We start from the raw sequence: 27,340 nt of genomic DNA, 5'->3' as shown, positions 1-27,340 counted from the left end.
CTGATATATAGTTGACCTTGAGAAAGAACACAGGATAGTTTTTATCCCGGACTTTTGAAGAATTCTCTTGGAAACGCGATATAACCGAACTCTACGCGGGCGAAGCCGCGGGCGGAAGCTAGTAATTTATAAAAATAGTTTATTGATATGGTACAAACATCGCAGCAGTAGTTTTAAGCATTATATCAGGGTGCTATTATTCAATATATTCTCGAAGCTCGCGCATTTCATTTGCTCGCATACCACCTTACACATTAATGTTGGCAGAGAAATTGGCTTCGTAGTTAGTCACATCATAACACCTACCAGTTATTGCTTATGGTTTTATCTGTAAGCCTAGGCGTCGGCATCATAATATAGGATGAAAAGTAGCCTATGTTTATTCTGATATATAGTCTACAGGTATTACAACAAGAAAATTACATCAAAATCCTTTTAGTAGGTTTTTGCGTAAAGAAGTAGGTATCGCTCCAGTTGACCTTTTGCAAATTAAACCAAATATCAAGTTGCATATGTGAAAAATCTTCAAAAATTACAGACCTCTTTAAACTGGTCTTGTTCATAGTAATATTTAACGTCTACATTAAACAGCATTGGATAGAAATGTTCTTGTTTACGATGCCGGCATGTGCGTGACGGATCGCCGACGTGTGAGAACTACTCAATTTTATTACCTACACTTTGTACTGTTTTAATTACTAGTTTGAGAAGAAAAATGTGTTAGCTTTGTGTGGTAGACAAGTGTTCTGTTGGCTGTATATGTTACGAACCAACAATATAACTTCCGATCACGCTTTCAACCTCGTCCCGTGGGTATTATTTCGCTGTGTTTCACCAGGATCAAAGTAATCTATAGTTTTCCTCTATAAATAAGCTTTCTAACACATAGACAATCTTTCATATCGGATTAGTTGAGATTAGCACATATAGCCAAACAAAGGCAATAAATGGATAGTATTCCTATACAAATGACTTCCAAATATGCAGTTTATTTATAACTTTTTGTTACCTAGAACCAGAGACGTAAGCATATTACCACGGATATACCTAATATCTTCATCATCATCATCATCATCCTCCTGCCCTTATCCCAATTTCATTTGTGGTCGGCGCAGCATGTTTTCTTCTTCCATACTCTTCTATCTGCCGTCATCTCACAAGTAATATTCTTTCTTACCATATCTACTTTCACACAATCCATCCATCGTTTCTTTGGTCTTCCTCTTCCACTATATCCGTCCACGTTCATACTCATCACCTTCCTCACAACATGACTCTCATTCCTCCGCATCACATGCCCATACCACGACAGCCGGTTTCCACGCAGTTTTTCTGATACCGGCGCCACTTTCAAACTTCCTCTTATATACTCATTCCTCACTCTATCCATTCGCGTAACTCCACACGTATACCTCTTAACATTCTCATCTCTGCCGCATGCAATTGTCTTTCATTCGTCGCTTTTGTGGGCCAGCACTCTGATCCATACAAGGATACATACATTACTATACCTAATAGTTACTACGATATTACTTTTACGTATGTATCGAGGTCCACGAAGGACAAGTAAAACCGCAGGAAACAACCGCTATTTACGGGAGCATTGCGGTCACAAATCTAGTATAATTCCTTATAACTCATAACTTGCAGTTATAACCACTGCACATGAGTTACTAACCACTAAAATGAGTTAATAACACAGCGAGGTATCGGTGACCGATGCCCATATACAGCTGATTTCTATATTCTATCTATCCGTCGTTTTCTTACTAGAGATAGAAACTTGACATTAGGTATTTGTATGGGGGTTAATGTCAAAATTCTGTCTCTTGTAAGCAAATGTACAGATATATAGATAGAGTATTAGCTCTTTATACTATGGGGTTAGGATCTGCCGATATAATGAGTTAATAGTACTTACAGCGAGTTCCTGCCGACTGACGTCCATTTACACATGGGTTCGATTCCGGTGAACCGCGGATATGCGGATACGTGTATGGTAAACGGCGAAAGGTATTTGTTACACAGCTGGGCGCATAATTACTGACTTTAATGGCATTATGCCATACGGTAGTCCGGCAGGAAGACTCGTTTCCATTACCTATTGGTTAGTATGCTGTGTCACCTACCCAGCTGTCATTTGGGTTAGTATTCCTGTTACCTTTGTAAGCATTGTTGAATATTTTTAGAAGATTTCATGAATAGTTCGAGTGACTCTACTATTCAGTTGCATCCAAAAGATAGATGTTTACGCAGTATGTATTTATTGGCACAAATTACAGAAATCTTACTTAAATGAATAAACTTGCAATCAAAGGTTCATCATCCTCCGAGCCTTTTCCCAAACTATGTTGGGGTCGGCTTCCAGTCTAACCGGATTCAGCTGAGTACCAGTGCTTTACAAGAAGCGACTGCCTACCTGACCTCCTCAACCCAGTTACCCGGGCAACCCGATACCCCTTGGTTAGACTGGTGTCAGACTTACGTGCTTCTGACTACCCGTAACGACTGCCAAGGATGATGTTGCAATCAAAGGTTATTTGTAATATTAATGAAACAAAACAAGTCAAAGGCAAAGATTTATTTGCATTTTCATGTACAAGCGCGAAATTAATACTTCTTTTAACCCAACACGTACAGAAACTTCTAACTCATGTCTTATGTTAATTTGGCAGGTTTACAATAATGTTCATCAGTTGATGCCGTTATGTCCGTTAGTCAAACAAAGGTACTAATTAGCATATATTCACAGGTACTGGTGCGAATCTCGGACTCTCCGCGCTAATGCGACCCGACTTATGAGAAAGGGGACGGACATGGAGTATTGAGTTAATGGATTACTTAAGTACATGGGTGACTTTGTTAAGATGGCGTCGGTAGTGTTATTCTTGGCTAAGATAGGAAACGGTACAACGAAGTTATATTTTATATGATGTTACAGTAAAAAAAAATGCTTAGTAGATATCTAATTAATGAATGAAATAAAAAATCTCTACCGACCTATAGAACTTTTCTTTGTTATGCGTTGCATGAGCGAGTGATTAATCCATTCACTGATTATTGCGTGGCAAGCAAATCGTAGGCAGCGTGAAAACTTGATAGATCGTGATTACTGCGTTAAAACTTTTAATTGGTTATGTAACTCTTTAGTGATGAGTTTCACACGTTTAATGAGGTTTTATTTACATTTTCTTTTATATTTCTAGTACAATATACCTTTACTTTCAACCTCCTGCCTTTATCCCAATTTTATTTGTGGTCGGCCCAGAATGTTTTCTCCTTCCATTCTTTTATATCTGCCGTCATCTCACAAGTAACATTTTTTCCAGCCATATCGACTTCCACACAAGTATAGGTAAAGGATGATGCTGGATGCAGGTCGCCTCCAACAGGTATCTGTGGAGATCTAAGGGGGAGGCCTATGTTCAGCAGTGGACGTCCTATGGCTGAGATGATGATGATGATGATAGGTAAAGGACTATTTTAAGTTATCAATAATCATAAGTTCTATCTTAAGAAGAAGGAACATTAAGAAGCTTTTTTCCACAATATATTCATCTTATAACATCATACAAGACTAAGGCCACCCCAGTGGTGAAACTGCGACACGCGACGACAAAAACAAACCCACAGACAAGAGAGTCACGTTACAAACGCGGCGACAACTGTTCATTTTGTGGTGAAGTCACCTCCGTAAGCGGCGCAACAAAACTGTTGCCAGTTTGAAGAAAAAAAGGAGTAAATGAGCTGACAAGAGTTTAAATTAGTACTTTTAGGGTGAGACCACCGACGAATATGCTTGGAGACAAAACATCATGACTGTGTTGTGTGATGTGTGGCTCATGACATCAATAGGAACCTAAATCGAGTATCGATACCCTGAATGACCACGTTTACCACGCTTTTTTATAAAAACGAAATATGTATTCTTAATTTAATGCGAGTGTTGATAAAGTTACTAAAGGTATTATATAATGGCAAACGAGGCCACGACAAAAAAAACTGTTTGGCAACATTGCCTTTAAATAGAATATTTTCAAAATCGAGTATATAGCTTCGCAAACAAAAAAGAGTATGCCAAATGAAGACACAAATACCAATTCCTTTTGTAAACAAACCTATACACAGACACAACAAAAGCTACAATAAAATCACCATCCATATCTGTATCCCACACAATGCAAATCTAAGTTCAACACAAGACGAGACAAATGACGCGCGTGACGTAACGACAGATGGTCTGCGGATAACGAGATACCATCTGCGACGCTGCGGCCCGCGTCCGTCTGGAAATAACCTTAGGGTGGATCTACACGGTGCAAGTAGCTTGCGCATATTGAGGCAATTACGCAGGTTACATGCATTTTAAAAACCGGCAAAGTGCGAGTCGGAATCGCACACGAAAGTTTCCGTACCATTATATATAAAACGAGCAAAAAAATCACGTTTGTTGTATATTATTTTGGGCAGCCCACCAAAATATTTATTTTATTCTAGTTTTCAGTATTTGTTGTTATAGCGGCAACAGAAATACATCATCTGTGAAAATTTCACTCTCTAACTATCACGGTACGTGTGACGGTGACAGACGGACGGACAGAGGAGCGAAAACAATAGTTTTAGCCTTTGGGTACGGAACCCTAAAAACGTTTCCAACGACTCGCGCATGTACCAAAGCAAAATACCCACCCGCGTGCTCTTGTCCGTGTAGACGCACCCTTAGTTGCAGGACGTGGGATCAATTGCTAGGAGTCGGTCGGTCAGATAATGTCACAGATAGTATGTTGATAGAAGGATAGAGATTGATGCATTTTATAGGCTTTGAAATAGAAATAAGAAGGGAAGGGGAGGATGTAATAGAAAAGATCCGACCTAAAGTAGCAGTCTAATAAATAGAGTGTTTTTTATTAAAAGAAGTTTTTTGTGAAGGAATACCCAAACTACATACACAAGACAGAGATGTTAATACAAGACAGAGACTTATATAAATCGGTAAGGGCAATTAACAAAAAATAAGAGTATCTTTAGGTAAGACGAAACGTAGACCATTTTTCTGACCACGGCGGGAAGGGATATGACCTGTCTGTTACAGCGGAAGGGATGCAGATTTTATTAGAGAGATTGTAACCCACCTTTGTTTCTTTTGAAGCCCTTTGTGCAATTTTTTCGAACGATCTTTATAATGTTATGACATAGACTGCAGTCATGTCTATCAGATACGCGATAACCCTAGTTAAAATCAACGTAGCGCAGATATAATCCCGGGTTATCGCGAATCGGGACATTGCCCCCACCACACGACGTGTGCATATTGTATTCATATTGCTGTTGTATCGATACCGAGATACACGTCTGTGATCGCGGTGTAAGATGTTGTAGACGGAAATGTATCGGATGATATACTAGAAACGACACTATAATTTGCTCAAGTAATAACACAGTTGACTTTGGAACACCCAAAATTTATTAACAAAACAATACAACTCCCGTGAATATTTCCCATTTTGAAGTTAGCCATTTATTTGATGCCCCCCGCATACAACTGCACTGTTGCTATCTTCAAAGTGGCAAAGTTATTTGAAAAGAGCTGAATTGTCGATTGAAACGTCTGCTAAATGGTTTTGGTGTAACGCGCGTGATATTAGTAACTTTTCAGTAAAGATGAAGCATATTAGATTAATTAAGAAAAACAAAGGAATAAATAACACAGTGTACATTTCTATTTTTCTTCATCCAGATAACTTTTCCTTTTAGTTATAAGCACAAGCAAAACGCTGAGCTTAATATAAAAAAACTTTAATTTCCGCACCAAACAATGTCTTTACGCCGTCCATTCAATTATTTTCTCCCTGAATATTTATACGCGAGACGAAAGAAATAATACAGAGCAATATCCAGTGGGGTTACTAACCTTACTGTCTGATTTCAAGGAAATCTGTTCATTAGTACCAGAGTCTGTTTATATTGACTGCCACTCAGTCACGTTAGAAATAAATATACACATTCGTGCCTGTACAATCTTAACTTCGATCATTGGTTAGTCAATTTTACTATGTGTATTTTTGTCAATTAAACAAGTACAAAAAAAAACAGGCGTTGGTGTTTGCGCAAATAAAATGTAGGTATAAGCAAGCAGCGATAGTGCGCTACTCGTAAGACCACATGCGCGCATCTATGATTGGATATTTGTTTTGAAAACTAAATCTCAGATATAACAATCCCGTATTTAAAAGGGATGCATTGTCGCTTGCTGGCGTATTGATAGCTGCCGTAATCACAACCCCAAGCCACATACACCTATGGATATATAAGACAGCTCTTAAATAAGAAAAAAGCTTGAAGAAGGCGCTACATAATTATTTTTTGTATAAGTCTGCATCCACATAACCTATCGTAGTGACCGTGGGAGCGCTTGTAATCGTAACCATATCGAATATTTTATCATGTTAATCTGGTTGCATCGGCCGTTTCTTTGCTCCAGTACGCGCAAGAACTGGCTCCACACAGGTTTATCTAGTTCTAGACGCACTTCTAACTTATTAGTAGCCTCGTTTAATTAGAAAGAATTCTTACAATGAGACGTGTCAATGATATATTGCTAAATTGTGAGTATGTTTGTGCTAGAAATGGCATTAGTCAGTTTTTTTCGTTAAGAAAATATAACAAACTGATACCTATGGAAACAGGTAGTATTTTTTTGTGAAACTAAAAAGGTCACTAATTATAATTGTAATCAGATGAATCCATAAATTCCTAGAACCACCATTGGGAACAAAACAGTTTTTGTTTAAGACTGATTTTTTAAAGTAATTCAAAAACAATAAATATTCTCCCTAAACCCATCAAACCAAACAAAACCCAATCATGAATTTCACACATTACAACCAGCCACCACGCTTCACCAAACATACAATAACCATATCTTTAACCCCGGTCCTGAACATTTCACCAAAGCCCGCCATTTTCATAAACACCCGCCAACATGGCCGCCGACCGCTTTAAATATTCCTGCGAGACAGTAGCGGCTTATAAATAAGTAAACTGTCAAAGAGACGAGGGACAGGAATAGATTCCACGAGCTGGTGAGGTGAGGACATAAATTAAGGAGTAATGTGGACCCTGGATTATTTGCCAGGTCAGGTTACTAATTAAGGTGTTGATTTGTTTAGTAGGCGTGGGAAATACTGTAATTTTGTGTTATATTGCTACGAGAAATGATTGTTTTTAATGTTTACAGACCTACTAACTCTTACATAGTTCGAATATATGTACCAAAAGCTTCACCAAGATGTCAATTATTCTTCATGTAATGTATCCCTTATCAGGTATGAGATCCCTTTGATATGTAAAAACTTAAGTTATATCTAACCAATCAAGCCAAAACACGTGTAACCAATAACCCCCATTAATTAATCACCAAGTCCGAACTTCGAACTTAATAACCTCTCATTTAAAAACGCTCCGCCGTAATAGCTCTCCATCATCCCTTAATATGCCGATATTTGCGCTGAACACACGCGGCAAAGGATTAATTAACGTGCATTGATTAATTGCGAACTCTCAAAGGATCACTATTGACTTTATTGACCGTATTTGTACAGGCTTCATTATTTTCATGTTTGCGCGAGTTTTAAATTACAGCGGTGTAGGCTGCGGCTACAGTGACGGGAGTTAGCGGAGGCGAGAAATACGTAAACTGGTACAGATTTGCGGTTGAGATATTTCACCTCGGTGGACGATTTGTCGATCGAAGGCAAAACCACAAGCTAGGGCAGTAGGTGTGAATAGTCAAGTGCTAGGTGTTAGCTGTTGCAAGGCATTTTAGTATCGATTTTTCATATAAACAACTTTAGATACAGCATTCATCACCACTATCATTATCGCATCACTATAAATAATCATCACATTTTAAAATCTCTGTAGTATAATTATAATAAAACGTTTTTAACTCCTTCATAATTTATTGATATAATTCTAAAAGCCTTTTCCAATTACTTAACAAAATGACGGGGAAGGAATGAAATCTATTGGATCTATTGCATCATGATAGCAATAACTGTCCAGCGTTTAGCAGGCCGTCAATTAAACTCCGTTTCAATTATGAAAGTCTCCGGTAACCCTTTGTAAGGCGAGCCTTGAGTTAACTATGGGCTATTAAACTGTTCGCGGACGATTAACTTCACAACTCAGCTCGGTTCCACTGTTTGGGGGGCAAAAGTTTGTTTGGGATGAATATAAGGGAATCTTTAGGCCATTTTCGTAATATCGTAGAATATGGATGAAGGAAAACTTTGATACCATACATACTAATTCGAAATACAGAACTTAAAGCCACACAGGATTCCGTTATAACAGACAATGAAATTGAGGCCACAAAGCCTGATGTGGGTACATAAAATGAACTGAACAAAAATAAAACGAACCCTATTAGAGAAACAAAAGCCACATGAGAAGTTGTGCCAGTAGCAATGTGACACACACAGCTAGTCCTGAATTGAATGAAATCATTAATAACTATGTGGATTGACAAACAGTGAATGCAAATGCATGCTACAATCTACAATTATGCATTCAAGTTGCTGAGCGCTGCCACCCAGGAGCTAAGCTGTGCGTAACCGCAGTAACATCTTAAGTGCTTTATTTACTTAGCAATGTCCATGATTATAATAGAAATGTGTACGAGACGTCAATTACAAGTAACATGGCTTTAGCATTACTTGGGTAGCTGTAGGATGAATTTTATGTTGTGGATTATCTTCTTATTTATCTAATTTAAAAGAACTTCTAAAATTCAAAACTAACCAACATCAAACTAATTTTGGAAATCTTGTTAAAAATACATCTCCTAGATAAAAAAACCCACATTGATGTATCGCTTTGCGTATTTCTTTATGTACTCCTCAACAACAGAAAGATCACCCACCACCAAAATCTTATTATCGTACAAAAATTGTATATGTGCACGACATACCAAACTCCAGGGTACAAAACCATCTACATTCAGGAGCATCTTTCTTTCTCCTGCCCTGTTCCCAAATATTACTTGGGGTCGGCGCAATATGTCATTTTCTTCCATTTTCCCCTGTCACTCGTCATACTGACACTCACTCCCTTCCTATTCATATCATCTTTCAGGCAATCCATCCATCTTTTCTTAGGTCTTCCTCTTCCTCTCCATCCATCTACATTCATACTTAGCACACACTTTGTTGCATGCGTATCATCCCTCCTCATTACATGTCCATACCACGACAATCTTCTACTTCTCATCTTTTCTGTAACTGGCGCTACTTTCAGACTTCCTCTAATGTAATCATTCCTCACTTTATCCATTCTTGTAACACCACACATCCATCTCAGCATTCTCATTTCTGTTACATGCACTCTCTTCTCGTCCCTCTTTTTCAATGCCCAACACTCCGATCCATACAGGACGACAGGTCTAATGACGGATTTGTAAATTTTGCCCTTCAGTTTGAGGGGCATCCGCGGGTCACAAATAGCGCTAGTTACCTGTCGCCACTTCATCCATCCAGTATTGATCCGATGCGTAACGTCCCTGTTCACCTCACCGTCACTTTGGACGAGTGAACCAAGGTACCGGAAGTCGGAGCAAACTGGTAGGGGCATGCCGGCTAGGGTTATGGTCATGGGTCCCGAAATACCGCCAAAATCACAATGAAGGTATTCGGTTTTACTCCTGCTCACCTTTAAACCCACTGTCTCCAGTCTCAGCCGCCATGCCTCCAGTCTACTCTGGACCTCTGGCCCACTCTCCCCCACCAGAACAATGTCATCGGCGAAAAGCATACACCAGGGTGCCTCCTCCCGTATATCTGCCGTAAGCGCGTCCATTACAAGCAGGAAGAGATACGGGCTGAGGGCCGACCCCTGATGTAAGCCAACACCTACACTGAAGCTGATGGTAGTGCCCGCTGCGGACCGGACTTCTGTACGGCATCTGCCGTACATCGCTCGGATCAACTGCACATACTTCCCTGGTATACCTTTCTCCTCAAGGGCCCACCACAAAACCTCACGAGGCACCCGGTCATATGCCTTCTCGAGGTCAACGAACACCATATGCAAGTTTTTGTGTGCACCCCTGTACTTTTCGCACAATTGGCGAATACAGAATATAGCGTCCGTTGTACTCCGACCAGGCATAAAACCGAATTGATTTCGTGCGATATCACTCTCTTCTCTCAGCCTCCTTTCAATAACTTTCTCCCACACTTTCATACTATGTGACATTAGCTTTATTCCTCTATAGTTGTTGCAATTCAACACATCACCCTTGTTCTTAAAAATGGGCACCAGGAAACTATTGCACCACTCGTCTGGTATAGTTTCCTCTTGCAACAACTTATTGAAGAATAAAGCCAGCCATTTCCATCCATCCATCTTTAATAATTTCCACACTTCCACTGGTATTCCATCTGGCCCTATCGCTTTTCCATTTTTCATTCCATTCACTGCTAATCTGACCTCATCCTCACATACATTTCTTACAAGGCCCTCGTTCACCGCTTTATGATGGAGCACACCGCTCCACTCATTTTCTTCATTCATCAGTCTTTCAAAATATTCCTTCCACCTACCTTTAATCTCCACATCATTCGAAAGGACCGTTCCGTCTCCATTCTTTACACACCTTATCTGGCATACATCTCTTGTCATTTTCTCCCTAGATTTAACCAATCGGTAAAAGTCATTTTGACCAGCTGGGCTATCTAGGGAGTCATACATCCTCTCGTGCGCTTTTGCCCTTGAAACAGCCACAATCTTCTTTGCTTTCTTCTTACATTCATCATATTCAGCCTTTTTTCGTGCTTCAGGAGCATATCACAAGATAATTGATAAATCAGTCGGCGGACGTGTCCTCATCTCCCGCGCTCCAAGGGACGAGGATCATCCGCACGTCAAAGGACACATTGAGAGTCCTCGCACATACTCCGACCATACCCTGGGATATAAATGAGTTCCGAGTATTGAGACAGTCGGATGATGTGGCTATGTAACAGATACTGTGTTGTCAATGTGCTTGTTTTGAAGGCTCAATAAACAGAATAATATAAAGGTTGGTATGGAAGTACTTTGAGCCCAGAAGAGGACTATAGAACTCTTTTTATCAAGGTACGGTACTTCGCATGGGATAGAAAAAACTTGAATGGACTATAGGTGGTTAAAGTGGATGTCAACTGCAGTTTCAATTAAATTCGGTCGTGTAGTGTGGGTTTTTCATTTGGAAAACTCTCCATTGCAGCTGCATCTGATTGCGTTTGGTAAAATTGGAGAGCGTCGCTTTTCATTATGTTAGACATCGCTAACGAATAGTAAATTAATAGATATCTATCTACTACCGAGATTTTATTGAACAATAATTTTAATAGAAAAGTAGTAACGTTGACGTTGCCAAGGCCAGGCAAAGTTTATCAGATTTTCCTTCAGTCAGACAATAACAATAACATGGCTGCCTATTTGCTGAGAATCTCCAAAGAGCCCATATCACAAGAGGCTTTACTTTTTATTAAAATTCAGATCCCGACTGGACCCTACCAAAATAGCAATGCTGCCAAAAATAAACTTTTTTGCTCAGTAGCTGTTGGCTCCGGACTGCAAAGTTAACTTTGTGTGGACGTGCTTAGGGCTTCAATGTCCTGTCGTTTAGCGAATGATTCCTTTTCCGATACTTTTCGGGAAAAGTGTAAGAAGGCCTGTCTTATAGGGGTCAAAGTCACTTCAGTCCACTTTTATTACTAGATTTTCATCGAATGTGAAGATTGAATTTTCTATTACTTTTACTACTTTCGTCTACAATAGGACCTTTCATTTGCAATAAGTCATTCAACCCTACTTAACTACATTACTTATTATTCACTAAGATTGGCAGACGATGCAATTTATTTAATGGAATAAATAGCTATTTATAACCGCCGCCTATTTATAACCCTAATGAATCTATGATTATAATTAGGACCAATTGACGAAATAAATCAAATTGCAATAATTTCTGCTCCCCATTAAAATGAAACCATTCAACCCCACTAAAGTCACGGAGTCGGATATCTTGTCTTTATTTTCGCCCCTCAACAAAATTCATGAATTAATGTCCAAATTGTTGATGACGACAAATTATAATTATTTGACAGCTTTTCTTTAACGGTTCATTGCTCACTAAATTATCATATTTGAAAGTCTCGACACCAGTTGCTTGAAGCACTACTTTAAATTATGAATTAATTAATAATTGATGAAAAGAGATATACATGTTTATCAAAATAGAAGAACTAAATACTGAATTTTAATTTATATCTTCCAATCGAATGTTTGACAGCATTGAAGAAAAGTCTTATTGATTTGGAATTAAAAACAATAATTACCTGCATTAAAATGTAGCTGCGTTATGTAACTCCTAGTAAACACATAGATAGAGATTCACTGTATCACACTATGACGGCCCAATTACAGCAAGAAGATCTAAATACCCCCCAAATCTTCTAAATCTTCGTCCGCCTCACCAACAATCCCAGTTCACATTTCACGAGTCCATTTCTTTGCCAAAAGCTTCGCCTTTCCTCCCTCTAACAAATTGGTGAGAGAATTCATTAAATTGTTCCTCCAGGAAATAGAATGGAAGTAATTCTAACAGCGGAGAAAGGGACATGATTTTAAATGAGACAACTTGCGATTCATTTGCGTTAGCATTTGTTACCGGAACAAAGGGTTACTCTTTGGACGGATTGATTATTATCATGGCCCATTTATTCAAGATATTTTTAAATTAGATATTTCATTTAAGACTTATTGTTTACTCCGTTAAAAATCATTGTACCACTAACTATTAGGTTCATTCATTTTCTTATTTTACATCCTAGGTTTAAAAATTCTCCTCGTCATATCAAGTCAACCAGCTTCTGCCAGCGGTTTTAGAGATTAGCGTGATAAAGCAAACAAACTGTTCTGCTATATAATATTAGTATTGATAAGCGACAGAACACCAATCCACTCAGTCAAGTTAAAACCTCCACATAGAATTCTCCGATATCTCGTTATTGAAAGCAAACGATTAGCCGTGTGACAAACAACTCAGGCTAGACTGCAACAACGCGGCAGTTTGTCGAGAAAGTGCGGACACTGGACACCGGCGGCAATTAGCGGAGCTACACTGGACGTGCTGTATGCTTCTGTGGTCCTAGTACCTTGTTGGCCAACACTTTACGATGGCGGGAGGAATTTTGTTGCAGGTTTTATGAGGATTTTTTTAGCTGTATTCTGGAACTTTGAAGTAAAAAACAAACTTAAGTGAAGTTTGTTTTTTACTTTTTCAGCTAAGGGTGCAAATCTAGCCACAAAGTCCTCCTCTACATTCAGTAGTTCTAAGTTTAAAACATCGTTCTGTCACTGTCAATTGCAAGCGATGGAATGAGACAACATTTATTCGTATAAAATAAGTTTGTAAGATGCAACAGAGACCCTTAAAATATATGTATCAGCAAATAAAAAAAGCCTAATTTAATTAAGATCTACTTGAAACCCCATAACACGTCCAATAACTTAGCATTTATCCTCACTTACCCATCGAAGCTACCCGTCGTTCGTTACCGGCGACTGGTTTGCGACATAAATAGTTCATTCAACCAGCTCCGACCTTCATTCACCTCGATCGCTCCACATTTCAGTAATCATAAGCTCGTAATTACTGGCACACACACATCACATCCTCTGCTAATGGAAGTTTGCACGCTTTGCTACTTTTAATGTAGTAAAACGACAAAGAATGAAGTTTTGGTGTAACAAACTTCAGTTGTTTGTTACTTACACATGAGTTTATGTATGGGCTGTTTCACTATGAATGGGGAGATTTTCAGTTTCAAATTCACATGTAATTAGACTGTTATTCATTTGAAATCCGACATAGTTTAGTTATAATTCACAAAAAAATCACAGAGTTAGAGTAGGTACATAAAACCTATGGAAGTTCAAAAGACAGTGAATTAGCTTTATATTTTCTCAAATATTATGTGCATGCATGCTAAAAAGGGGTAAAATTAAACATGTGTGTAATCTATTTACGTCTTGAACGGACATCTCTCTGACACTTAATGGCGAAACTTGGTTTACGTAAAGTAGTTTCATACAGTTTGACCGTTCATGTTCAAACTACAATACAGTTTGGTCACCATTACAGTCGTATCTATTCGTAAAGTGGTTTCATCTTTAGTAATAATAACTAACTTTCACCATTAGTCAGGACCTTTCGGTTTTACCTTACAACTAACTCAAAGTACTTTCAAAGTAATGATAGTTCTAAAATCTATGACTTTTCTAAGTAATCATTAGCTGTCAATCAAACTAACTCGTAACGTAATCTTCTAACGGCCAGTTTCTTCATCAAAAGTTAAAGTTAAAGTTATGGCTAAAGTAATGTCTAAAGTAAAAGTAACGGTCAAATTAAATTTCTCTATTAGTTTTGCTGTCATTTTAGCCTTGAAAAAACGAATTTGACCGTTACTTTTACTTTAGCCATAACTTTAACTTTAACTTTTGATGAAGAAACTGGCCGTAAGTGACTACTGAAAACTTAGAGTAAATGTTAAACTTTCTACCTACATATCTACTATAACGAAACCCGTAAAGCGCTTGCTATCATCCCAAAAAATCGTCCAACAAAATTAATTAAAACATACTTAAAAGCAAGCCACTTAAAACCGGAGCACATTAAAATTACCTCACTGCACCACCTGATCACACGGTACATACTTGAGAGTAATAATTACAGCAACCGGTTACTCCTTAATAAGCCACGGCTTCAAGATTGTCATTAGAACATCAGATAGACACTCGCTCAGCTGTGTGGGTATAACGACGGCTTCGAGGAGACAGTTAATCAGTACACTTTAAATGGAACTGATTAGGATCTGGAAGCTGTTGCTTTGATATTGTGGTCTTCTGATTTTATCAGGATAATAATGGTCTGTGGATGAGGAAGAGACGGTAATGCGTGTTAAACAAGGTAATTAATTAAATACTTTCCTTTTAAATTGACATTAATAAATGGGTAGAACATGATTGTGGAATTCAACATCTAAGTATACCCAACATAACACACGCGACCATTTCCCTTGGAACGAATATCTAAACAACAGCATTTTCCGGAAATCACCTAGAATTGATAAACCCACGCGTCGATAAAAGCTTAATTTCCCTTACCAATTAACGTGGAATGGTTCCACAGATAACACTGAGAGATGCATAGTTGTTGCAAGTTGTCATCTAAATCAAGTCGATCCGATTCCGTCCATCAGCTTCACACAAGGAGTAGGCATCCCGTCCTTGACAAACCTGTCTTAGAAGATATTTATCAAGAAACAGATTTATTTAAGGCAAACTTGAGGCATCTTGATGATACAAGACGGCAAAAGCGCATAGCTCAAGTAACTATGAAAGTAGCTGTGATCGTGTCGCTATTTTTATGTAAAACGAGAATAGATACATACAAGTTAGATTTTTTTTTTTATTAATAATAAATAAATCTTTATTTATATGTCGGAGATAGTCAATAGTACGGTCACTGAACGAGACGCAAGCGCAGCCCTCTGGTGGCGTTTCCGGTGAATCAACAATTTGGCGCGCTTGGCGGAGTCGTGGCGGTCAGCGTGGCGTCCGCGGAGCTCAGTCTTAGCGCAGTCTCGGTTGAGTCTTGGTTCAGTCTTCATCGAGTGTTCGTGCAGTATTCGTTGAGTTGTCGCGTTACTGCCTTTCGATTACGTGTAGTGTACCTAGTGTTATTACCTAGCGTTGTAGTACCTAAACTAATTGTAGTGTCTTATGATTTTTGTATTGTAACGGTTCTTCTAACCTAACAGACAGACATGTGTTGCTGGAGAGTTTGTTCCGCCACTTCTTCTCCCCAGCCAAAACACATAGGAAGTGGCGAAGGGCGGGCGTTTTGGGGGCTGTCTTTTGTTCTGACCAATTTAAATAAACGTTTGACTTTTGAGTTCTTTTTGAGTTATCTCTTTGTACGATTACCCTAACTGATGTCGGACGATAGTGCCATCCTGATGTGTTCCTCTCCGACATATAGAAAAACATACAGAGTTTGACTTACAGTTCGAAAAGTACATACATTTAAAGTTGTGAGTTCTGTACAAGAGTAATACTCTACCTCTTAAGCTAGAATTGGAAATGAGATAGCAGAAAACGGATAAAAAGATGTTGATACCATGACTACCACACATAGTGGGTATAATAAGATAAGATAATATCCTGACATATAACAGAAAAAATGAGGATAAAATATCCTTAAACATGATGGGAAGGACTCCAATATGAAGTTTGTGCAGCAAGTCTTACTGATCACTCTACGAAGTTTGCTCCACTAATTATTTTACTAGCTCACCTTCCAATCTACCCTCAGCGTCAACAATATGAGAAGTATGCGATGCCCCGGCTTCCCTACTAAGCACTACCGCAATATTAAAGCTAATACTGTCAGGTGCCAGGGCTCGTTATTATTACAAATGCCATGACGTGCCATAACGCTTGCACGGGACACACGTGACCAGAATCTGAAGGTTCTGTTTTCTCTCTTATCTTTTATTTGAGGAGCATGAGAGGTACGACGAATTCTTTGTCAAAATACTTCAAAATGTAAAGATACAAAGTGGTGGAGAAAAGTTCCAAAATATTCGCGCTTGGTATATTATAGAGTCACACTAGAAGGTGCCACTGATTTTCGTATTCTCAGAATATACAGCTATTTGAATAATTTTATTAAAGAATCCTGCAAAGTTGACGAACATCTGTTTTACAGAATTTGTCATGAGCATATTTTCTCCCTTAATACATTACTCGGCTCCTGCAGTATTTTGAACAAAAAATAATGTTCGCAGCTAATCGATTGGCTCTCTGATGGAAATTGATTGATGTTCACAGCCACGCGGCCATCTGCGCCCGCAGTAATGAATGATTGCTAATTATGGCTAATGACGGAGAATAAAATGTTCTAAAAGTAAACACTCCAGCTAATTAGTGTTCCTAATCACAGGTGAGGCGTTGCTCATTAATTTTGATCAACCCTGCTTAAGATGCCCCAATTAATAAAATGCTGATCATCCTTCGCCTCGCTGGATACTAGCAGGTCAGACCCTGTATCGCAGATTGGCGCAGGTTATTAGTTTTTAATTGTTCAGTATCAGGGTAAACTGCCAATCATTTATCAAGCTTTAGATAAGCGTTTTTAAAGGGTTCGCCGTTATTTTAATGGGAAAAGGATTAAACAGGTTTATAGGGGTAGCTTTGGAGAGCGTGCACGAATACGTACACGAAGTGCTTATGACACGCCCACAGCTGTGGTGATTCGATAAAATGCTGACTGTTTAACGAATAACACAGAGTAGGGAGAAACTACAATGTCTTGTGATTAAGATTGAGATGAATCATCATTATACATTCATGTGACTAATTGTTAAATTGGATTCTCCCGAATGAGAAATTGCCTAAAAGAAAATTTTACGCTCAAAAGTAGCACTCAACAAATCATCCAACCACGAGCAAACAAACAAGCAAACACACAACACATGTTTACGTTCTCCTAATCAAACGAAGCTCCACCAATCCCCGTTGAATGCCACCCCTAGCTCTCGTAAAATGTAAATTTGAAATTCAATCAAGCATTCGCGCAGCTGCCCCGAGAGGATTTTTCAAAGTAAATCCTTTGGAAGGGATTTTTTTAATTATACCGCTTGAACTACATTTAGAAATTGCTTGCCGGTGACCTTTTAAGACGCAAGAGTTGAGTACTTTGATATTAATTTAGTACGAATATTAAATGAGAGCAGGAATTTTAAATTATGTTTTAGATTTACAAGACGTTTTTCAGTTTCCAACTTTTACCGGCATTAGTACTTTTACATTTTGAGCTTTGCTAAAAGGAAAGCACAAATACAGAATCAAAAATTGTATAGCTCTGATTATAGTTCGGCCATTCAGAGAATGCGTTCCTGACACGTCGCGATTGAACTGACGACGTAACTTTGCAATGGCGTTGCAGTTACGATAAAAATATTTTTGCTGGTTGTTTACCGTTTTAACAATTGAGGAGCATTAAAACAACATTATTATATCAATAATCAATGAATGTTATAATTTTGTGCCAAACTGAGTGTCAAATAACTTGGTAAACAATATTTTTCTAAATCTATACTGCGCTATTACAAGGTTATGTCAGCGGTTTATATTTTGTAGTGCTGTGCTAAAAATAACAGGCAAGTATCGTAATCTGTTCTTATACAGTTATAATATAAAATAATACGTTTTGATTTTCTTTTTAAGAATTGGAAAATAATGGACTATAAGACTTAATTATAACGTTTATGAAATATAAAAATAAAACTATGACCAAACCGCATTTTTATACTTAGATTAAAAATGGTAACCCCAAATGGCGTTATGGGCCGCCATTTTGTGACGCTAAAACAGTCGTCCGTTGTCGTTTCGTGCGCATAGACCACGTTTTTCAAGTGTTTTCGATCTTTTTTTATTTAATTACCCGGCTTTTGTTAGACCGAGATATCAGGATTGATTCTGTTATTGATAATAATATAATTATACATGTAGGCGAAGATGATGATGAAGACACCACCTCCTCAAGCAAATCGGAGTCTGATTAATATTCTGTTCGCACATTCAATTCAATGTACTTGTAACAAAGAATAAATAAAACAATTTTATTATATGAATATTACCTTTTTTTGGTTTCCACTTAAATAACTAAAATATAAAACAAATGATTCCGCCAATTTAAAACGAAAATAATCTTAAAATAATGCGGCGGTTCATTTTGAAGGAACGGTAACGAACTCAGTGTTATGTTGTGCCCATCACTAGTCGTGACTAACTGATAGGTGTCAGGAACGCATTCTCTGAACGGCCGAAGTATAAAAGGCTTTGAATTCCTAACCAAATAATACCACCCACTCATCACCCCACATAAAACCAGACAGTTTTATCGTCCAAAACTCGAGCACCATTCATCCTTAACAACTGATTCCAAGATGGCTACCGTGCAGAACAATAAACGCGGGAAACACGTGCAAATGGCCGCGGTTATGTCAGACGCGGGAAACGACAGATAACTTATGTTTTTCATGCAGATTTTGTAAAATGTAGTACTTTTTCCGTTTTGCGTGAAATAAGGGTTGTATTGCGGCGCCAGCAAAGAGGGTGGTTTTATTTTCTTTTTTTGTACTACATATTATATTATTGGACAGTATATACATACATTGTAGAGCATGACAAATCAGTTTCCGTAGAAAAGGCAGCTAAGATACTCCATTAGATCTCCTTTGAGTCCAAATAACTCCCAAATATCAATGAATGGTGTTTGATGTTTTTGAGGTTCATTGGCTCCATTGAGGGATCCAAAAGTAGGACGAAGTATTAATACTTCTGGCATTTTTGTCCTCTTTGAGAAACTCCGAAGCTTTTCCGTGCTTCAAAGGCGATCCCTCTAATTCAGTAATGAGTATTTAGCATACAAAACGCCAGCAGCTTGGCAATTAGACATTAGCGTTGTCGGTCAGCCGATGCCTGCACAACTCGTTATTTCATCCGCGATGTAGCCATTTGCTAGTTTTCTATTAAATTAGTTTCACTCAGAGCTATTAACATAAACTGTTTAGGCTTAATAGAACGTGAGATTGCTAATTTCTTCTTCTCTGTTCACGATATATTGGTCGTAAATGCAGATGGTGATCGAGCAACTTAATTAGTGAATCGCATTGTATGGTAGAATATTGTTTATTGCTTTTCAAACTGTACAGTATCATAAATAAAATTGACCTATATGAGGTCCCGTTGCGGTCAACGGTACTACCTATAATAAACTGTAATATGCGGCTGAACAGTTTTTCTGTGGAAGATATAATTCAGAGCACTGAGGTAATAATTTTTTGTACCTATCCCATGAGATAAATATGTCGAATTTCAATCAGATTTATTGTAACCTCTACACAAGTTTCAAGCTTGACGAAAAGCTGTCATTTGTTTCGGAAATCTGCTAACTTTTCCACGCGGCTGAGGACTCAGATAATATCGATACAAACAACATAACCGACAAAGTACCTTCTTTTTTAAAGCCACATAACACTAAAGCTCATCAAATAAACAATACAATACAAACAAATGCATTGTATCATTGATTTAGCGCGCGAACGTGAGCGCGAGTGCATCAGACGCCATTATTGTGAATTTACGCGGGAACACTGACGGGTTTATTCGACGCCATCATTCTTGCGTTTACTTATTGCTAACGAGTGTTCATGCTGACTGGACATGTAGCAGTTGATCAATATTTAATTAGATATCAGTACTTATTTACTTAAATAGATCGAATGAAGAACTGCGAAAGGCTGTAGTCCCGATTTGTACCTATGCACTAATCTAAAGAATGAGCAATGTGACACTCCTCAGGGGAAGCAATCAATCTTATTTTGTTTTATCATGCTAATATTTTTGAGCTGAAGACTAATTTGAAAATTTCCAAAAGTTTTTACTATCCCATTTATGGAGGAAGGCTATTTTTTATCCAGGTGCACGAAGTAGTTCTCACGGGTCTCGAGTGCGAATGCGCTGTCGGAAGCTAAAAGACTAATAATGGTAAGCTAATGTTTATGATGACGATTCGGTTCAAACATTAATTGAATTGCACAGAAAAACATTCCTATAAAATCCAAAAAGTTCATACTCAAAAGAAGTAGGCGGAGGTCATGAACTTCAGTGCAACTATCGATATAAATAACACGACGTAAACTGTACATTTCTCAGAAACAATCTAACACAAGTCGGAAAATCTAATTCCTAACTCAGTGTAGCTGTCTGCGTTACTTTATTAAATCAATATAGATTGTCTACACAAAGGAAATGAAAAGGGTCTTAAAAAGATTTCACAAAGACTTCTTGTAAAATTCTTACTATATTTTACGGAGTCTTTTCACTTCGTTATAAATCAACCTTATACTTTCCGAGTCCTCGTGGATTAAGTGAAAACTCCTGAACAATGGGGGAGTTAGGACTGTGACCTTCGGAGTCTTTGTCTGCTGTACCCTGGGGACCTCAGTCGAAGACTTGTTTCAACAACTTGCCTTAGAGAGCTGAACTTAAGCCTTAGGTTCTATATTTTAAGGAGAACATTAATTGTGGTTCGTGTTGCAACCTTGGAAGTTTTGCCAAACACGTGTTAGGCTGATTTCCATATGAAGCAAGAGGTCTTTCATTGCTAAACGTAAAAATACTCAAAACATCTTCAAAATATCCAGTTCAGAATAGGTTCTGTCACAGTTAAATAATTGGTCTCGACCAAACCTAAAATTATCATGAAATTCTCATCTGAAACAAATGTTATAACTTAGGTACTTTTAATAAAATCAAAATATCCTCTCGTAAATACTTTTGTAGAACTTTCCTAAGTTAACACAAACAAAGCATAAACACGACAATACGACATGAGATATTAGAAACTGCTGTCATGTACTCGTTAGAACTGCGTTTATTTATACCGTAACCATGGCAACGAGGTAGAAATCTAGCTTGAACATCGGTTTAACAGCCGATACAAAGACACCGTCACTACTTCGGCCGTTCAGAGAATGCGTTCCTGACACCTATCAGTTAGTCACGACTAGTGATGGGCACAACATAACACTGAGTTCGTTACCGTTCCTTCAAAATGAACCGCCGCATTATTTTAAGATTATTTTCGTTTTAAATTGGCGGAATCATTTATATTTTAGTTATTTAAGTGGAAACCAAAAAAAGGTAATATTCATATAATAAAATTGTTTTATTTATTCTTTGTTACAAGTACATTGAATTGAATGTGCGAACAGAATATTAATCAGACTCCGATTTGCTTGAGGAGGTGGTGTCTTCATCATCATCTTCGCCTACATGTATAATTATATTATTATCAATAACAGAATCAATCCTGATATCTCGGTCTAACAAAAGCCGGGTAATCAAATAAAAACAGATCGAAAACACTTGAAAAACGTGGTCTATGCGCACGAAACGACAACGGACGACTGTTTTAGCGTCACAAAATGGCGGCCCATAACGCCATTTGGGGTTACCATTTTTAATCTAAGTATAAAAATGCGGTTTGGTCATAGTTTTATTTTTATATTTCATAAACGTTATAATTAAGTCTTATATTACATTATTTTCCAATTCTTAAAAAGAAAATCAAAACGTATTATTTTATATTATAACTGTATAAGAACAGATTACGATACTTGCCTGTTATTTTTAGCACAGCACTACAAAATATAAACCGCTGACATAACCTTGTAATAGCGCAGTATAGATTTAGAAAAATATTGTTTACCAAGTTATTTGACACTCAGTTTGGCACAAAATTATAACATTCATTGATTATTGATATAATAATGTTGTTTTAATGCTCCTCAATTGTTAAAACGGTAAACAACCAGCAAAAATATTTTTATCGTAACTGCAACGCCATTGCAAAGTTACGTCGTCAGTTCAATCGCGACGTGTCAGGAACGCATTCTCTGAATGGCCGAACTATAGTTAACGGGAATGGGATAATAGATAAGTAACTACTGCTCGTAACTTGGTAGCTTATCGAGACTCATGAAATCCCTAAGTGTACTACCTACTTAATATTAATTTTATGATCTTCCACCTTGGTCTGCAAATGATAGTGTGGTTCAAATTAATATTTGCTTACGACGTTACAATTACTACTACCACATACTACTACTATGTATTACAACATACTATATTACTTTTGCTACCTAACATACTGTTAAAATTTCATGTATTTCATAACATTGAAAATTAAAATTTCACCGACAGTTTAGGTAAATAAAATACAGCGTAGGCTGAACTCCTGGGAAATCATCTAGACAGCCTGGAGAGCTTTATTAATTAACACCAGTTTGGTATTTAATATTTTATCAGATTAACACGAAAATGTCGGATTGGCAAGTAATACCTAAGTTAGGTGTCTGAAGTGTTTAATGCTAGGTTCACATTACTGTGTCGGGGTGTGTTGGGGCGCGCCAGAACGCAATCGCTTACGTTCATTTACTATGATTAGATTCACATTATAGTTCGGCCATTCAGAGAATGCGTTCCTGACACGTCGCGATTGAACTGACGACGTAATAACATTCATTGATTATTGATATAATAATGTTGTTTTAATGCTCCTCAATTGTTAAAACGGTAAACAACCAGCAAAAATATTTTTATCGTAACTGCAACGCCATTGCAAAGTTACGTCGTCAGTTCAATCGCGACGTGTCAGGAACGCATTCTCTGAATGGCCGAACTATAGTAGGTTGTATTGTGTTGTGGCGCGTTCTGTCGTGTCGCGATCGCTCGACTCCCGATCGCGCCAGAGAGGTGGTGGGGGATCTGTCGCGACACACAAATGTGAATCTATCATTTTCGACGCGTTATTGCGAGGGAACACAGTTAATGCAATTATTATTTTCTGTTACAATTCTGTTTTTCGTTCTTTAAAATGTCTGATGAACTTATTGAACTGGTACGGCAATACAAAGTTCTTATGACAGAAAATGTAAGGAATATAAGGATATAAGGAAGGAGGAAGACAGTGAAATGCGCCTCTAGTCTCTCTTAATCTATTTACGGGATGAACCCAGAGTCATCAATAGAAAAAAATTAATATCTTCATCGAAGTCACGTCAGGCGATTCCATTTTAAAACACGTATACACTCTACAACTCTTAAAACGAGAATGATCTAAAAATGCGACACATTGCGCCACAACACAACACATTAGTATGAACATCCCGCGACACAACAGACGGCGACCCGACACACCCCGACACAGCAATATGAACCTAGCTTAAATCCTAATTTAGTATTCATTTTACAGCTCATAAATTGCATTAGGGAACTCGAATGAAGGCTGATGATTGATAATGATTATGAAATCTATTGGTCAAGCTGTAATACTGAAATGGGAAGCAGACAAAGGTGATTTTATTCCAAGACGGGAAGATGTTGTAATCTTTTAGAAAGACATGTCAAATATCTCCAAAACTGTATGTTAAGGAACACGATTTTCCTTGAAGGATTTATGTACTATAGTTCGGCCATTCAGAGAATGCGTTCCTGACACGTCGCGATTGAACTGACGACGTAACTACATTCATTGATTATTGATATAATAATGTTGTTTTAATGCTCCTCAATTGTTAAAACGGTAAACAACCAGCAAAAATATTTTTATCGTAACTGCAACGCCATTGCAAAGTTACGTCGTCAGTTCAATCGCGACGTGTCAGGAACGCATTCTCTGAATGGCCGAACTATAATGATAGATACTATGCGCGTTTATATTTCACCAAAAGAAGAAGGATAGTAAAAAGAACTTTTTCGGAAGGGCGCTTTAGATTTTGATTTTGCACATCGCAAAAACAAAAGTTGAAAGCGAGAAAGCCGCCACGATAGCCTTCTATTCGTTGAACCTGAAAACAATAGTCCTTCTTACTTCACGAACGTAACTTACAGTAAAACTCTTATCGAAGTACTAACGTAGCTATAAAATACTTAGTTCCGCCGACTCAACACGACGTAAGGAGTGTACGAATCACGAAAAATAACATCATTCCCATACATGCTTGGCTGTCTGCCATTTTATTAGGTTTTTGGAGTTCCGCACCTAAATTGAAAAAGGCGTGTTTACAGAGGAACCTATATGGTAGCATACATTCCGCCTATCTGGATGTCATGATGCATGAGGCTACGTCACTTTTTCTTCCCAGCTAAGACACTTAGGAAGTAGACAAGAGGGTATCTTGGAGGCTGTCTGTCTATTCAGTCTATTGAAGTTTTAAAAGTGCTGACTTATCAGCATTGACCGATTTTGAGTTTGAAGAATAGAGAAACACAAAAAACTTTCGATTTTTTTATTTAATTTAACCTTCCAAAAAAACCCTCGATACACAAGCCCGACTCGTACTTATTCAGACTTTTTTTACTACAGAAATTATTCAGATTTCTTACAGAGGTCGACGGTTTACAAAGTCCGTGAACCCAATGTACTTATGTACGTACTTAGTGCTCAATGAATATGAATGAACACTGAGCCGACTTGTCGCAGAATAGAAAGCTATAGCCGACTTGATTAATAGCTATTTTATGAGAGAGACGAACTATATGGCCGACATGGTTTTTTAGTGTCGTTGATTCTGAATCTGTCGACAATAGGTTACATGTTGGAGGTGAGGGTTAGGTGTTGATTCTGTCTTTTGATGATGTGGATCATTTCGGCTTGATTTGAAAGTTTGTATTTGTCGTTCGTAGAGTGATTCGGATGTCAAAGCGACTTACTTATCTTTGTTTCGTAATTGAACTTCATAAATGGCAGCGCTATATCCACAACCATTTCTCTTGACCTTATTATCTAAGAAGCCAGTTCGTAGCGAATTTTAAGACACCTTTATCTCTATAGTCTACTTCTTTTTGGGATAATTTTTATGCTTCCAATCCTCTTTCGGTCGTAATACTTTTTTCATATTCGTGTTAACTTTTAGAAAAACTATTTTAACTATTTTTTCTTTACGTACATGCATAGGTACGTATCTAACTCATTAAAATCATCTTTCATTCCTTCACAGGCGACAATAATCTCAGTCGGTTTTCTCGATTTCTCAACCAAACAGAGGTTAAGCATTTAGCTATCGCATAATCGATCATTTGCCAGTCAATCGTGCAAATAACCGAAATGCCTTAGCGCCTAAGCCGAGTGTACCTATGCATAGTTAGGTACCGAGAATTCGCTAGACTGAAGTCCGATTCTCTTAATTTAACTAAACTGACACACGATTCACATTCGACTGAGATTCAATCACCACTCAATTACGATTGAAGCATATGTGGCATTCCACTATTTTTCTTTGAAATAAACGTAAGAATAATTTTGTCTGCAAATGATTTACGATTGCAATATGATTGTAGAGCAAACTACTATAGAGACCAAAATCACCAAAATGGCAGACCAATCGCAAACCAATCGAATGTCGTTGGAATACGATTGGTCTTATATTAGTAGCAGAATGCCCGATATGGTTAAAACTGCTATTGCGATTCAATTTTGACATTATTAACTTAGGAGAATCGGGCCCCTGACTATAGATAGGTACTGGTAATACTGGACCTAGGTGTAGCATGTCAAAATGCCTTGTATTAGCTTTCTAAATACTTGGAAGCGGTGTCGGGTATTGTCAACACGACTGTGCCGACTGAAACGAGGGATATTTGCAGTTGTGATCTACAATATTAGCTTAAGCTAACGATGTATTTTTACGTATATTTGCTTAAGAGCCGTGAGATTGGATGCTTGTTTTACTTAAATTAAAGATTTTTTGTAATGTTCTAGTTTTTATTACGACTTTTGGTGGGTACTCCACCTGTGTATTTTTTCGGTTTACGAATAGGAGAGCAAAAACTGTTGTCGGTAGTTTTTTGATAAAGTTGTAATTAAGCATTCTTTCTTTGGATGTTTAATACAAGATCGTGTACAGAGAGAGTTAGAGTACCTCGATGGAAAGGAAAATACCTACCTACGTATTCGTACTTTGATTGTAAACAGAAGCTGTTACAGATTAAGACATTACCTATTACTTATCGTCTGGGTCGACGATAATTACAAGATATTGTAGTTACTTGCTCGTACAAATGAAAGCTGTAGGTACATATAGGTATTGTAGCAGTTTAAGTATCTGTTGGTATATTTTCTGGACTTCCAACTGGAGTATGACTTCGTAAGTTTTGTTAGGCCCTTGAATAACACTTTAAAATCCGAAAAATAAATAAACTTCTAAATAGATTTACGTAGATAGGTATCTACAAAACTTAATATATTAACCGGCTTACATATATCCATATGAATCAAGTTCTATTCCCAGAAACAAAGTATTTCCGTGGCCGCGGCGAACACAATGCTAAGCCTATAAATTAATCACTATCTAAACAAGTTAGAGCTTAATGAGAGACTCTTGGACGCCTTCCAGCGTCCGATAGGAATCGTAAAACTTTACAATCCTTTACAAATGGAATTAACCCCTCTAATTAACCAGCGGCAGTCAATAATGTGAGATTTACGTCTGTCGTTACTGTAACAGGGCGGAGCGCCGCATCGGAGCCCTATAATAATATTAAACACATACAAAACTAAATAAAAGCCCTGACCGCGGTGAAAAAAGTTAATAAAACAATAAACCAACCAAAGCTCGACATTCAAGTTTGAAACAACAATGTATCTACACAAATTACC

General features: G+C 37.8%; 1 protein-coding gene across 1 annotated transcript in view; it reads right to left on the bottom strand.

The window, feature by feature from the left end:
- Positions 1–27,340, bottom strand: part of LOC124643521 (neogenin) — a 165,887-nt gene that overhangs the window by 138,092 nt on the left and 455 nt on the right. The window lies entirely within an intron of this gene.

The sequence above is a fragment of the Helicoverpa zea genome, chromosome 27 (genome assembly GCF_022581195.2).
Source record: "Helicoverpa zea isolate HzStark_Cry1AcR chromosome 27, ilHelZeax1.1, whole genome shotgun sequence".
NCBI lineage: Eukaryota > Metazoa > Arthropoda > Insecta > Lepidoptera > Noctuidae > Helicoverpa > Helicoverpa zea.
Note: the sequence above shows the minus strand (reverse complement) of the source record. Positions and strands in the feature narration are given on the sequence as shown.